Raw genomic sequence first — 16224 nt, 5'->3', positions numbered from 1 at the left:
AGAATGAGGTAGGTACCACCCACTGGTCACAACCAGAGATGGATCTCCTTACCAACAACCCGTCTTGGATTCCGAACATTTTGGGACACTATATCAACACCCTAATGTCCTCTTTCCCAATGTAATCAGTATCCATCAGAGCAAAGTTCTCAGAGTCCTCAATGTGTTGATGATAACATTTCCCAATAATCAGATCCCCTTTTTGTGCCGTAATTAAATCAGCATCTGGGGTCTCCTTACTCCACTGGGCAGTTGAGGTTTTATGGTGAGCATTTGTCTGGGACCTAGTGACAGCAGTGACCTGGATTTCCCCCAACAGGGACTCGATCTCGAGGAGCTCCCCCCTGGGAGGCTCTGGTTTTGGCCAGCTGATCAGCTAGGTCATTTCCAGTTTTGTCTGGCCCCTCTATTCTGGAATGACCCTTGATATTTTTCCAATAGATGGTCATCCCATTAGAGGCGACCAGATCATCAATATTTTATATCAGCTTGCCGTGCGTAAGGGGTTTGTTATTAGCACACAGCATGCCTCTGGTTTTCCATTTTACCAGGTGCTCCACAAACCCGTTCCGGACGTAATCTGAATCAGTGATTATGACCAGTTTGTGGAGTTTTTGTTGGACGGCAGTGAGGATGGCTTGATCAACTGCCATCAACTCTGCCACCTGACGACTGCAGGGACCGATTTTGTACCCAGCGGAGGGTTCCAGGGCATCATTCACCCAGGCATTCCCAACGCCAGCCACCAGTTCCTTTTCCCCGTTGTTGTCAACATGGTAGGAGCACCCGTCCACATAAACTGTGGGTATTCCCTGGCACTTGTCGTCTTCATAGACTTTTTGCTGGGAATTCAGGTATGCCTCCTTTAGTCCTGGGTTTTAAGACTTTCGTCCTCGAGACAGTTTTCTCTGGCACAATCATGCAAGTCAGTCGGACCTTGCCCGAGTGGACTCTTCTTGTTTTGGCCTAATCTGACCTCCACAGGAAAGCATTGCATTGACAGGATCCAGGAAGTAATTCTGGAATTACTCACATTTCCGGCCCGGATTCTGTCACTTTGGGGGGCTGGTGTGAACTCTCCACTATGATGTGTTCCCCCTGGATGAACGCGCGGTCATTCTTCAATGCCCACAGCGTTGCCAGGAGTGCCTTCTCACAATCGTTGCAATTTTTCCTCGACAGAGGATAAAGTCTTGCTTGTGTAGGAGATGACTTTATTGACCTTCATGCTTTTGATATAATACTGCTGTCAAGCATGTATTCGAGAACCCTGTCTCCAAGAAGGACTCCTTGTTTTTGACAGGGTAAACTAGACAAGGCGCTTGTGAGAGACTTCTTTTGAGTTCTTTTTTTCAATTTAACATTTTATTAACGTGATCATGAACAACACCACACTTACATTTGCATTGCATTATAAAGCATAGAGAGTACAGAAGCTTGGCCATAGATGAAAACAAATGGAATCGCATAGTGCGCACTCCACCCTTCCCACAGCCGTACATAATGGTCAGCCTTGTAGCCAACGGGTTAAAGGAGGTCTACTGATGAGGGCAGGGAATTGGTCAGAGTAGTCCATAACGGGGGCCCAGGTCATTAGAAAGTAGTTCAAATTTCCTGTACGGATGGCTGTGACTTTCTCCGCCACTGGGATCTCCCAGCATTTAAACCACCACATTGGGACAGAGGGGCCATCTGCATGGACATCTCTCCTGAACATCCGTGAAGACCTGCTCACCAACCTTGACTCTAATACCCTGTGCGTTCTCATCTTGCTTGACCTCTCTTCTGCCTTTGACACTGTCAACCATGCCATCCTGCTCAACCGTCTCCGTGATAACCTGGGTATCACTGGTCAGGCTCTGGCGTGGCTGACTTCTTTCCTCTCCAACCGACCCTTCCATATCCAACTGGAGTCCTTCCTCTCCGACATCTTTTTCTCTACCTTTGGTGTCCCCCAGGGATCTAACCTCTCTCCCTGGCTGTTCAACCAATACCTGGCACTCCTTGCCCACCGCATCGCCGCTCTCTGTCCCAACTTTCAGTGCTATGCGGATGATACCCAGCTCATTTTCAGGCTACCCTCGGCCTCCTCCTCTCCTTCCCTCATCTCTGACTGTCTGTCTGCCATCCAGGAGTGGTGTGCCGCCAACGACATCTGCCTTAATGCCAGTAAGACTGAGATTATACTCATCGGCACACCAACTGCCTCCTTCCCTGCAGCTCTCTGGCTGGCCTCTCTTGGCCCTCTTCCTACTCCCATCTGCAAGGCTAAAAACCTCAGGGTCATCTTCGATCTCTGCTCTCTCCTTCTCCCCTCACATCTCTGACGTCTCTAAGAAGTCACACTACCAGATGCACCTCCTCAGAGGTATTCTTCCGTTCCTCTACTTCCCCCAGAAGCGCACTGTCTCCAGAGCCCTGGTCCTCTCTAGGCTGGACTATTGTAACAGCCTCTATCTAAATCTGCCTGCCTCTACTCCACTCTCTGCAACTTATCCCGAACAGGACTGCGAGACTTGTCCTTGGCCTCAAGCCCAGGGCTTGTATCTCTCCAGGACTGAAATCTCTGCACTGGCTCTCAGTGGATGCAAGGATTAAGTTCAAAACCCTCTGCATTATACACAAGTCCTTCTGGGGCCGCAATACCTTCAACTCTCTCTTCCTAAATATCTTCCTTCTCAAGCTCTTCGCTCATCCGCCTCCAACTCCCTCAGTGCCAGTCGCTTCTCCAAGCAACGAGTTGGTGGCAGATTACTCTCTTCGGCTGGGGCCTCTCTCTGGAACAGCCTTCCTGCCTCCCTGAAACTCGAGGAGATCCATCTCCGGTTCCAGAAGCACCTCAAAACCTTCCTCTTTGCCTCCGCTTTCTCTCCCCTGCTGATTTCCTGTCTCAAACTGCTCGGGTTACCTGGCCACCCTTTCTGATCTCTGGCCCAGGCCCCGTCAATTGCCCACTTGCACTGCCTCCCTGGCAACCCCCGCACCTGGGGACCGTTGTTCTGTATCCCTACAGTCCCCCTACCAGCACTTTTGTCTGCACTTACTTGCACTTGCCACCAGCTGGCCGTATATTTATTTTCTTATTTATTCCACTTTTTCCCATGTACTGCATTTTCCCCTCTCCCTTCCCCCGTGCACTTTTCCTTTTCCCCCCTTCCCATGCACTTGCGCAATCTGAATGACACTTGGCCTAGTAGGATCGTTGTCTGTCCTCCCTTTGTTTCCCCCTCATTGCCTCGTCTCGCCTTGAAACACTTGTGTATAGGCGCGTTATGAATGCTATATCATCATATCATATCATGCTTCCAAAGTCTAGCCATTGCCACCTTCGCCGCTAGTAAGGGGTGTCTCCGGAGCCGAGAGAGGCGTCCAGAGAATGGGAACTATCCCCACCCCCCCACCCCCGTTTCCCCCAGAAGTATGATGCCGGGATCCCACGGGAATGCAAGACCCGTAATTACTTTTATGTGGTTTGTCACCTCTCTCCAGTAAGTCTCCGCCTTGGGACAGGTCATAGCAAGTGAAACAGATTTCCCTCGGACGCACACCTGCGCCAACAGTTTGGAGAGATTTCAGGGTTAGATTTATGAAGTTGGGCTGGGGTGATGTAGTACCTGTAGCATAGTTTATATCCACTTTCCCTATTGATGATATATTGTGTGCTTCTGTGTAGCCGATCACAGATCTTTCCCCACCCAGCCACCTCAATTTCCCGTCCTAGGCCCCTCTCCCAATCAAGCATGTACTTATCTTTTTTTCTTCGGGTCGGATCTATCCAGGAGGTGATAGAGAGTCGAGACCTTGCCCCTGGGTGCAGCTCTGGTCAACGAGAGTTCCAATGCAGTTAGGCTTCTGGCCCCACTCTCCCTAATCGACCTATGGGAAACCCAGTGTCTGAGCTGGACATAGTAGAATCGTTCCGCCTCCCCCACTCCAAACCTTTCCTTGCATCCCTCGAATGCGATGGGGGAACCCCTTTCTAGGAGGTCTGACAGCTTTTCTAACCCACCCTCCTTCCATGGCAAGAAGCTGTGCGGGGGATTCCCGGGAAAAAAGTCTGGGTTATACCAAATAGGAGTGGGCGGGCCCCTTGAATCTCTAATGCCCCATTTTCTCGCTGCCGCTTTCCAGGAGTTAACAGTGACCATTGTAGCCGTGAGTGGGCCCAGGTTGGGCCGCATTCTGTTAGCGGGTAAGTGGGGTAGGCCTGATAGGGGAGAGGGGCACCATTCCTCCTCCAGCTGTCTCCATAGTGGTTGGTTGGTGGACTGAGTCCAGGTGTACGCATGGGATAATTGTGCTGCAATCGCATTTTTAGCTACATCCGGGACACCCAGCCCTCCGGGGAACCTACATCGGAGCAAAATTTTCTTTGAGATTCTAGGCTTCTTTCCTCCCCAGACGAATTTTAAAATATTCCTCTGAAGGACGTGGAGTTCACTCGATGGGATGATGACCGTGAGAGACAAGCATTGGTATAATAGTCTTGGGAGCAAATTCATTTTCATGGCGGCAATTCGCCCGAACCAGGAGATATCTTGGTTTTCCCACTGCCTCAGGTCTTTCCGAAAATCATCCCATAGCCGAGGGAAATTACATCGATAGAGATGTCACTGGGGATCCGCACCCCAAGGTATTTGATTGCCGATCCCGCCCAGGGGATTGCTAAACGAGGCACAAGCTCTGTCTGCTGTGCTTCAGGGACGTTGATCGCTAGAGCTGATGACTTGCCCAGGTTAACCTGAAACCCAGAGACCCAGCCAAATTCCTCAATTTCCTTCCACAGCGGATCCAGGAAAGAGAGTGGAGTGGTTAGGGTTAATAACAAATCATCTGCGTATAACGCAATCTTATATTCATGCTTCCCTATTGTGAGCTCTTTTATCCCCGGGTTGCGTCGGATCCGAATCGCAAAGGGCTCCATTGACAAGGCAAAGACCAGTGGCGAGAGGGGGCAACCCTGCCTAGTACCCCTAGTGATCCTGATGGATTCAGACCTGGCACCATTAACTCAAAGCTGGGTAGAGGGGAATTGATGATTAGCCAAGATCCATTTGCTAAAATTTGGCCCGAACCCCAAGTGTGAGAGCGTCACTTTGAGATAACCCAAGTCCACCAGGTCGAAAGCTTTATGTGCCTCCAAGGACAGAACCACCATGCTCTCCCCCATTCTTTGGGCGCTTTCTACAATATCATGGTTCGACGGATGTTATCTTGCGTTCCCCTACCTGGGATGTACCCCGTCTGATTGCTATAGACAAGGTCAGGAAGATGGGCTTTCAGTCGTGTTGCTAAGATTTCCGAAAATATTTTCCCATCATTATTCATGATGGCAATTGGTCTATAGGAGGAGGCTAGTTCTGGATTCTTCCCCAGTTTATGGATAAGAATTGTTAGCGATTCCGCCATGGACCTGGTGACTGAACCCGTGCAGAGAAAATAGTTAAACAAGGTGGCAATCTGCGGGGGGGTCGAGATTTGTACAAAAGTCTTATAGAATTTTGCGGTGAGGCTGTCAGGCCCCGGAGCGGTGTGTTTTAACTATTTAATGGCATCTATTATTTCCTCCGCCGTGATTGGATTTTCGATTGCAGATAGTGACTTAGGATGTGGGTCTCAAGGAAGGAAAAAAGATGGCAGGTACCCAGGATCAGTGGGCGGTCCGGCCATTACAGCTTTGTGGTGGTCCACCAGCTCTGTCATCGTATCCGCCTCTGTGTACCGAATTCTACCAGCAGCACTGAGAAGGCGGGAAATGTTATTCCTGCAGTGCGTTTTTTAAAGTTTGTATGCAAGTATTCGGTTTGCTTTATTGCCCTTACTATAATATAATTGTTTTGTGAAGGCTAAAGATCTGGCAGAGCGGACAGCCCAATGCATTTTGAGTGCAATCCTGGCTTTCATTAAGGGCCGGTGTGCTCTCCGTGATCAACCAGAGTGTAATTCTTTCTCCAAGGCAGCCACTTCTTTCTCTAATTTTCCCCCCTCTAGGCGTGATATTAGCCTCCGTTCCGCCCCTGCACTGATTAGCGCCCGACCCCCCCTCACCACTGCCTTCATTGCATCCCAGGTAGTGGCAATCCTCGTGTCGGGAGTGACATTTTCAGCATAGTAGTTGGTAAGCGTCTCGCCAATTTCTCTTCGGACGACCTCATCCAGTAGGATGGGTTCATAGTTTCCAGAACCGTTGCGGTGCCCATGGATCTAAGAATACCGACCTATGAGTCAAACTGGGTCCGGCTTTTTGCGTGGCGGGCCCCGGATCCTGCGTTTTCTGCTGACCCTCGACCAGGACGCTGCAGGGTGCTTCTTATTGAGGTCCCGGGATTGTACCTCTGGATCCGATACTTCGGCCTCTACCATGACGGCCATGAGCTCCGTAGGCTGCTTCAGGGTGAAAATTTGGCGCTGCGAGCCATCGCAGGAGAATTTTACTGATGTTGGGAAGCCCCACCGATAAAGAGTCTTCGTTTCATGTACCCAGTCAGTAAGTGGTTTGAGGGCTTTCCTTTCCTGGAGGTTGGAGGCTGCAAGATCTTGGTATAATAGGATATTGGACCCTCTGAAGGACATTTGCTGCATTGATCGTGCTTCCCGCATAATTTCTTCCTTTAGTTTAAAGAAATGAACCCTGGCAAGGACGTCTGGAGGAGCGGAGTTGGATTGTCTCGGGGACGCTCTGTGGACCCGGTCTAACTCCAATGGAGAGTCATCGGGGAGCGTGATAATGAACCTAAACAGATCTCGGACATAACCCTCCAGGTCTGCGTCGGGGACGGACGTTTGAATTCCTCTGAGGCAGATGTTATTCCTTCCTGTTCTCCGCGTCCTCCTGCTTTGCCTCAAGTGCCTCTCAGCGCGCCTCTAGGGCCAGCAATCTCTCCTGGCCTTTCTCCCATTCATAGGATTGCTCACATAAGGCGTTTTCCACCCCTGCTGTCTGATTCTCCATTGCTTCTACTCGCTTGTCGACGGAGTCGATCTTCTTTGTTACATTCTCAGTCCCTTTCTGACTTTCTTTAGTTAGGGCTGCAAGTAGGTCCCTTAGATCTGTTTTTGTGGCTAAATTCTCAGATTCTGGGGTCTCCTGGGCAGGGTTAGGGCCCCCCATTGTTCTCCCGGAGGGTCCGCCTTTCGTGGTTTGTCCAGGGTGTTGTTCCCAAGCAGCATGGCAATGTCTGTTTGCTTAGTGGTCTTGTTGCTTTTTGCGATAGCAGCGGGATGCTTGTGAGGAGGTGGGAGACAGAAGGGAGGTCACTGGCAAGCCCAATCGATTTCCTCCTCTTGGGACCCAGACTCCCCTGACGCTCCTCCCAGATCCACCGGGAGCGGCTGCCCCGCGCCTGGCCGTCCTTCCAGGAGGGCTCAGGTACTGATGGTCGAGGGGTGCTGGTGGATAGTGCCTCTAGCTGTGATTTAGAGGGGGGAGTCCCTGCTTACATGGCCACCCACTCGGGAAGAAAGCGAGAGATGTTGGTGGGAGATCAGCCCACTATGAGCACCTCTGTGCTGACGGGTAGGGCGGGGTGCTGGGGACACCCAGGGATGAGTTAAGGCAGTGCAAGGATCAGGCGAAGGTGCAGGAGCTCCGTCAAGAACAATCCTGTGGTAGTGAATGTCTGGCCAGCAGGAGGGTCCTGAAGTAATATTTGGGCGCTGGCAGAGCTCAGAGGAGGAGACTGCTGGTGCACCCACGGAGACCTGATCGAATGAGCCGGGGCACCCCAGAGCACACTGAGGGGGGGGGCAGAGAGAGCGCCTCAAGATCTGTCGCCCCCAGAGCCAGCGCTAGAGTGCCCGTAGTGCAGCAGCGGGCGGAGCAGCCCCGCAGATCAGGCCTAGCCTGTCGCAGAGTCCACAACCTGGGAGCCCACAGCGAAGGCTTGAGGGAGCAGTGCAGGGCATCCCCGCGAAGGAGCCTCTGAGGTAAGGTAAGGTAAGGGGAGCGGAGGGGCCAGCACGCCTGGAGCCCCCCTGCTGTAGCACAAACAAGACGGGCCAACGGGAGCCAGGCAGGCAGGCTGGCCAGCGGGTGGGGCTAGGGTCCCAGATGTTAGATGCGCAGAAGGCGCCGCAGGGGGACGGAGATAAACCCACGAGGGGATGGTAGTCGCAAAAGATGTCCTGGGGCCAGTTTGTTGGAGGATCGACCGCCCACTGAGGATCACAGAGGGCGCGGTGGGAGAGAGCCGCTCTCTGGAACGTCGCTCGAGCGTAGCAGTAAGGCAGAGAGGGCAGTGGGGAAGAGTCAAGCCAGGGATCCAGGCCCCCCAATCACGGTGTCTCCGGGACGCGAGGGGCCAGCAGGGAGATGCAGACGGGTAGCTGGGGTGCAGTCACTTACTTGAAAAGCTCCCTCCGCAGGGGTCACGCAGCTCTCCGAGGTCACCAGAGGTATGCCGGGCAGGCTGCCGATGGAAAGCTGGCTGGTGCCAGGTGCCGCGGCTCCACTGCAGGTGATGATGGCCCCAACCGAGCGGGTCTGGAAGCGCCCGCCTCAGGGCCACGGACCTGCGGTGTAAGGGAGAGATGCATGTAGAGTCCACCGCCACTGCTTCTGAGGACCGGTTGCTCCGTTCCCATGCTGCATCCACGCCAGGTCCAGAAGGCTGCTTATATTCAGTGGCTCCCCCTCCGCACGGGCTCAGTGAAACTCCAGAAAGTCGCAGCTGCCATTTTCGATGCTTGCGCGCCGGGGGTGGTATCTTGTATTCAGATGTGCTCTGTAAGTACCGGTGATAACAGAGTCGGCCCCTTAGCGATTTCAACTCCTTTCCTTCCTCATTCCAGCCATGTGGTTCTTATAGCGTAACGGAGCGAAGCACCGGGAAAATTGCACTTGTTGCTTAGTCAGCTAGGTGCTTCTAAGTAGCCATGCCACACGCAGCAGCTCCAAGCCATGCCCCCTCTTTTGAGTTGTTTTACTGCCTCGGCTTGTTCTGGAACCACTCCCACTTGACCCCCCTAACCCCGTTCAACAGATGGATCAGGGGTCTTATGACCTCTGCGTAATCCTCAATGAACTTCCTACTGTAATTAGTCAGTCCAAGGAGGCTTCTTAGCCACACAGAATTGTGGGATATTTCATAAGTCGGGCATGGCCTTATGTAGGAAGATGTTGAATTTGTTGCTGGAGTTTATGTATCCGAAGGGAGTCCGGGTCCATGTGTAGTGCTGCCCCTCCGAAGGTAAAGGCCAGCTTGTATTGGTCCTCTCTACTGGCGGGCACGGTCCAGTACCCATTGGTCAGGTCAATGGCATTGTATACCTTTGTATCCCTTTGACCCCTGGATCTATGCCATCCCTTGGTCAATGTAGGGGAGAGGCCATTGGGACATGTGAACCTGTTTATTTAGCTCCCTTAGGTCTGTGCAGAGCTTCCATTGGCCATTTGGTTTTAAAATCCCCAGCACCGGATTATTAAATGTGCTGTGGACTGGACGAATTATCCCACGTGACTCGGATGTTTTTGATTATTTCCATCAGGGACTCCATAGATGCGAGAGGCAAGCGATATTTCTTAACAAATACTATTCCAGGGTCCGTGGGAATTGTTGTATGGATCTCAGTGCGAGCACAGTCGTACAAGTCCACAGCAAAGATATCTTGGAAATCTAAGAACACCTGTTTCAACTTTTGCCTTTGCTCCGGAGTCTCACAGGCATCAGCTAGGTTAACCCGCTCTTCAACCATTTGTCTGAAGCCTGGAAAGACTTAGAGTTTTTCTATCTCAGCGGCCTCCTTCAACTGGGTGGAGAGGTCTCTGGTTAGAGTATTGACCTGAACAGAGGGTTTCAGGTAGGAGAAGCAGTCATTGTGGACATGAATATCACCTCATCCTGCCTGATGTCACAAGTCACCCCTTACTCACCGTAAGGGCAGGAAGAGTACACCAGGAAATTCCCCCCTTGCCAGGTGAAGATCCTCTCTGGTGGGATATCATTGTCAAAACAGTCATTGGGGATTGGCCCTATCAGTTTGTTTCCTAGATCCATGGAAAAAATGTTGGTCATCAACCGCCATTCCAATAATGGTGCTTGCGCCCAGAGTGATACTCCTAGGGTTGCTGATATCCATCAATATTGGAATGGTGTTGTGTTCTACATTGACTAATGGTGTTGGGTTTAACCCCTTCTCTTGGAGTTGGGCATTGAGATGTACATAGGCGTCCGGATTTTGCAGTTTCTGTCCTCTTTTAAGTTTTAATTCAAGTGGGAATTGTCAGATACGTCCTAGGATGGTGACCTCCTCTCCAATATGAACATCATCCGCATAAGGCAGTAATCGGGCTGACCGAAATGCGTTTTCTGTATCATCAAAGCCCATGGGACCAGGCCCTGTAATTTATCAGATCCAAATGAATTGCAAACCGATTGAGAATGTCACTGCCTAAATAGAATGCAGCAGGGACATCTCGCACAACCCAACAATTATGCTTTATGCTTTTGTCACCTATAGAAATTTTGAGCATACACCTGGTAGGCAGGAGATGTTTGGAATTGGGAGTTTCCACGCCTATTTCCCACTTATCGATCAATTTAAATGTGGGAATGGCTGGATCTTTTGGGACCTTTCTGAACTTGGCTTCGCTGATGAAGCTCTTTCCATTGTTCACGCACACTCGGGCGAGAACAGACTCCTTCCCCTCATTTAACTGAATAGGGAAGAACAACTTTTCTCAAATTTTCTTAATATCAGCTAAATTGTGAGCTGGTTCCTCATCACTTTTGTCTATAGAATTGGGATTTTCAGATTGTGAATCAGTATAAAATTTAAAAGTATTTCCTTCCAGTGTGGAATGCCACTTAAAACTGGAAGGAAGGTTGATTTTCAGTAATGCAGAGGAGTTTCCATCACCAGTTTGTTGTCCTACAGCAATTACTGTAACATCAGGTATTTGATCATTCTGGAAATGAAACTCAATATGATCAGATTTTTGTTCAACCATGTGGCATGTGCCATTTAAACTAGCATGGTTGACAGTCCATTTTAATTTTATTGGCCTGTTAGTCTGAGTCCAGGGTACCTTGTTCACACAGTCTATTAGAGGAGACAACCTGCGCAGGATGTAATTCCCTAGTTGACAAGGTGGTCCCTCTGGAGCCATGACTATGTCCAGGTGTTTCACCTTATGTCGCCTTATTTTTTATTTCCAAATCCGCAGTCCCCTCGACAGGAATTCCATTCCCGTCGAAGTTCTGGAGTTGTCCAGGAAGAGGGGTGGAGGGATCTGGTGTCTCTTTCCCCCCCCTTCCTGAATTTAGCTGCTCAAAGGCCCTTTTTGACAGAAGAGTGGCTTGGGATCCAGTATCCACCAGTGCAGAAAATGCACATTGCCCTTGCACTCGCACTGGGCATATCATCTCCTCTCCTTGGGCAAGCGGGGTGGTCAATTTCTTTATTTTTGACTCTGAGACAGTGGCGTTTTGGACAATTTTCTGTGCCTGAGTATGGGAAGCAGTAATAAAAATTTGATATCATGAAATAGATGGGATTTCGGAATCCCCTTTTTCCCCTCGCTCTGTGCTGCCCCGTTTTACCTGGAGGCAGTCAATAGGACCAGTTTTGTGGGGAGGATCCCTCCTTTACTATTTTCTTCTCAGATTGGCAGTTCTGGGGTTCAGGGATGGGTGACTCGTGTTAGGCAGAATTTAGTGCAGTGCCCTTAGGGACCACTGCACACTATTAAGACTACAGGTGGCAATACAAGTTTACCTTTGGTACAAGCCTGTACTACTATGTCAGAGTGGTAGCAGTGGTGGAGCAGCCAGGCTTATCTCATGAGTATATGAGCAGTAGCAGAGATTACACAAAGGGACCACAATTACTGTGACTCAAGCAAACACTGACTCAAGGTTTCAGGTAAAAAAATATAAGTACATTTATTTTTAAACCATTTGTTGTAAACACGACACTTCTATTACATTAAAAACCACACGAAAAATATACTACAACTAACCAATTCACTTTGTACAGTAAGTCTCAAGGTAAGTACCCTGTGTTTGCCTGGATCGGTGTTACGAACAAAACATGTTACCGCGAATACGATTGCGATCACTTTTTGACAGTTCGGTCTACTAATTAAACGTGTATCCGTGACATGAATTGCTACCGGGGCAAAAACACCTAGCACCCGAGATACCCAGAGGGAGTTGGAGGCAAAAATCACAGGCAATATTTTGGTTAGGCAGACAGAATCGAGAAACACCCAGAGACAGGAGTCAAGAGTCAAAGGGCCGGAGCCAGGGTCAAGTGACACCGGGGACCTGTTGTCGAAGATCACACAGACAGTTCACGATTCAACGTAGCCAAGAGTACTTCGATATTGTCAATGTTCGGAAGCAAAAGTTATAAGAAGGAGGGAAGACAAGGGCAAGCCTTGAAGATGAAGAAAAGGGGTTCACCTTGTTTCCTCAAGCAGAACACAGTACCTTATTCCAATGGTGCAGCTGGTGCCCTGTCAGTTGTTCCTGTTGGTTTCCCGCAGACCCACGGTTCCTGGAGCTTCGAGGTGAAGGAGGACATCTGAAGGGGGTCTGCACCACACAGGGATGAAGCCGGCAGCAGCGATGTGAATAAAAGGTGCGCTGCTTAAAAACAGGAGAGGCTCCTCAGATGGCTATCCGGACCACTACAGCAGTGTGCAGCGATTTCGACCAAGGAAGGGGATCCTCTGGCTGTGGAAGATGAGCTGGTTATCCCCACCAGGCTCAAGGGAAGAAGACTCCGGACTGGATCTCCTCTAGTCGTCGAAGGGTAGATAGCTCAGGACTGCAGCAGGCCTTCACCGGGACGGGGTAGTTGCAGCAGTCGTCGTTCTCTCCACTTCTCTTCGGTTCCTTGTAGTTCCAGTGGCGACTCTGACTTCTAGCTCAAGAGACCTGCCTTTTACGCGCAAAACCCCCATTCACACAGCCTGGCTGTCAATCACCCAGCAGGGGGGTTGTCCAGCCTGGACAACCACCTCAGCCAATCATGGCAAAGTGCAATTTGGGTTTCCTAGGATACCCTGTGCAGGGGGTGACTACACCCCTCCCTCACATTCAGCCCACCTAGACACCCAGACGCCTGGTGGAGGGCTTCTGGGCAGAAGCCCGCCAAAAGACGGTGAACAAAGAAGGCAAACCTAGTTTGCCGCACAAAGTAAAACACAGGAAGGACTTTAACAAAAAGTAATGGCGAATAAACCCAACCGGAGCCAAAAGAAAGACAATTTGGTCAAGCGGGTTTATGTTCGAGGCTAATATAATAGCCTAAAACAATACCACGTTTATCTAATATAATCGCGGTAGAAAAGTTAGGGTAGATACCACTGCCACCAGCCAAGTCTAAATGTTAAAAGAGCGAAACAGTGCTCTAGGAGGTACAGATAAAAAGGGATACGAAGTAACCCTTTCCAGTACTCCATGGAAGATGGGGTGTACTGGATCTGTGGTAGATTGACTAAGTAAAGTTAATGGCAACTTTACCCTTTTCTGGGGTACTGTAGTCAGCCTCAGAAATGGAGTCGGTGGGAAGTCTCAAAGACAACCCTGTGCCACTGCACTGAAGGTGTTGTGTGACACACAAAAGAAGGGGGCTACTGAAGTGGTGTACTCCAGAGTCCACAATCGCAAAAACAGAGAAATACACATGGCAAAACACAGGTAAGAGTGGGGGAAAAGCTCACACTCTTACTAAGTGGAAAAAAATAAACTCCAGAAGTCCAGCAAAGCTGCTGGGGGACTCACTAGGTGATGGAAATTAGCCATCAATGAGAATTCTCCCTAACAACTCTGAATCAGTCCCCACACCCACCCAGTCTTCCTTCAGATCTCTTGGGACCCATTTTTCTTTGGGAGGTATTCCCCCATCCCTGAAAGAGAAGATTTTTTTTTTCCAGAATCCTCTAAGGATTCTTTCCCTTTAAACTGGAGGACAATAACTTCCTCCACAAAATGGGCCTTTTTGATGTCTTTATTTCTCCTACCCCACCTCTGTTCCCTGGGTTGCAGATTTTCTGGGGGCAAGAGATTTTAGTACCGGTTCCGGGGTTTACAGGTGCTTTTCACAGGTGAGGAAAGAAGCTTCCTCTAGGACTTTACATCCCCTTTCCCCCATGCCTCCTCATCGGGAACAAGTGAATTATCGGGGTTCTCTCCCCTTCATTGTTCTGGGGTGCCAGACCCTGGGTTTGCAGGGTTCTGAGCCGCCATGTTCATCTGAGGGTTCTGCTGAGCCCTCAACATGCGACCCAGATCCTGTGGAAGGTTCTGGGTTTCTGTGCGTGGAAAAGTGCTTCAAGATGGTTGCCTTGTAGGTGGACCAACTTGAATGGTTTTGGTCTTCAAGTCCAGCAAAGTAGCTGGAGTACTCGGAGAGAACGTCCATTAAGCATAATCTATGCAGTTCTGGCTATCTTTAAGGTGAAAAGTGTCCATCATTTGTTCATAGAGTTCCAAATGCTACCATATTTTGCATTTTTGTGGTACGGTGTAATGAAATTCCTAATGTCCTTGATCTGCCTAATGGGGTTTTTCACCAGTGATCTTTTGTTTATTGGCCTTCTTTTGCCGCGTCATTTGAGTCCATTCGCTCTCAGACTCGGAGGCGCTACTGTTTGAGGTCCCCTCATGATCTTCTAGGCGCTCCCTGATTCTTTCATCTCCCCTGTGGTGCACCGGAGAGTAGTCTTCTGACTCCTCCCTGCTTCCAGGGTTGGCAGAGTATCCCCCCACTGCCCTGATTGGGTGGAGGTCTTCAGAATGCTGTTTTGGGGCTGCATTTCATTCTGTTTTTGTGCAAATCGAACCAACTGGTCCCTTTTGGAGGTAGTATTTCTGCAGATCTAATTCCCTGACTTGCTCCTTATAGGAGGCTTCCTTGTCAGAGACCTCCGCCTTAATATTTTTGCATCTATACATGGACACCTGTCCATTAAATTGTGAAGGGCGCTGACTTGTCGGCTAGGCCTATTTAATTCTGCCAGCCTCATGTTTTCTGGCTCATGTGAACCAGTAGACATGAAGTTAGCAGTGTACAAAGTATTAAATGGGTTTGAGTTCCTTAGTACAGAGGTCATCATACTATGATCAGGGGTTGCCCTGTCCCTCTCTACTTGTTAGGGGTCCAGTTTGGATTAAATCTAGCTTACTCTTTCTCCAACCTCGCTAGTTTCTCCTTCTCAGCCCCCATCTCTTCATAATAGGCAAAGGTCCGACCCTGTTTGCTCGGCTATCGGGGCTTTACTGGCCCCTGTGACCCGCTCTTGAGATGCCACCTGCTGGCGGAGCCCATCTTTCTCCTCACACAGGGCCTCATTATCTTTTTGTGCTGCCTGTATAGTTTGGGAACACTGACAATTTTTGTTGCAGGAGATTCACCTCCTGAGTTTGCGCATTTTTAGTTTGGGTGTTCTCTTCCAGAGCACCTTCTACCCGTCTGGGTGCTCCAATAACTTTCCGTATTCTATTTTGAGTTCATTTAGTTTCTGGAGGCCCAACTCTCTTTCCTGTAAATCTGTTTTTAGATTGCTTACTTCCTGACATAGTCCATCATTCTCCTGATTTAGGGTGCCCCTCTGTTCAGCCAGGTCATCCCTTTGTTGCTTGATAGCATTTATTTTCAACTGTTTGATGTAGTTCTCAACTTGGACCTCAGAATCTTGGCTCTTTTGCAATTTTTGTTCTGCTAATTTTAGCTCAGTATGGATTTGAGTTAAGAGTTCAGATTGCTTTTGCGCAAGAGTTCTATTTTTTTCATGTTTTGCCCGCATCACTCCCATATGGAGAGACATGTAGGCCGTGATTATGACAATTTTAATCTGCTCCTCTTTAATTTTCAGAGTCATGTACAACTCGCTCGAAGCTTGATGTAATATGCCACCGTCCTGCCATTTGTCCATGGCTTTGACCTGTTGCATCATTTCTTCTAGCCAGACTTCATCTTGCTCTGCCCGTTCTCCTCTGGAAAATAATTTGTGCAGAAGGTCCTCCCTGGCCATATTTATCTCTACTGTGGTCATTTTGGAAAGTGTTGTTTCTTTTTATTTATATATGGGTAATCTGTACTCTGTTGTTTTTTTTGTCTATTTTGGGGTTGATTTAGCTTTAATTTTATACACAGGCCTGATACTTAGGGTCTTTGTTTTTGGGAGTCGCTTTTTACAGCGTAACACTTTGTTCGAACAACACAAACTATCACTACCTTGAAGGTTACCCTGCTGTGTTAAGCGTCACAGGTGAA

General features: G+C 49.4%; 1 protein-coding gene across 2 annotated transcripts in view; it reads left to right on the top strand.

The window, feature by feature from the left end:
• TAF2 (TATA-box binding protein associated factor 2) overlaps positions 1-16224 on the top strand; it is a 2148555-nt gene that overhangs the window by 855049 nt on the left and 1277282 nt on the right. The gene's annotated exons all lie outside the window — the stretch shown is intronic.

Source organism: Ambystoma mexicanum, chromosome 5q, assembly GCF_040938575.1.
Source record: "Ambystoma mexicanum isolate Mex_15411 chromosome 5q, UKY_AmexF1_1, whole genome shotgun sequence".
NCBI lineage: Eukaryota > Metazoa > Chordata > Amphibia > Caudata > Ambystomatidae > Ambystoma > Ambystoma mexicanum.
This window is presented reverse-complemented; position numbering and strand designations above follow the sequence as displayed.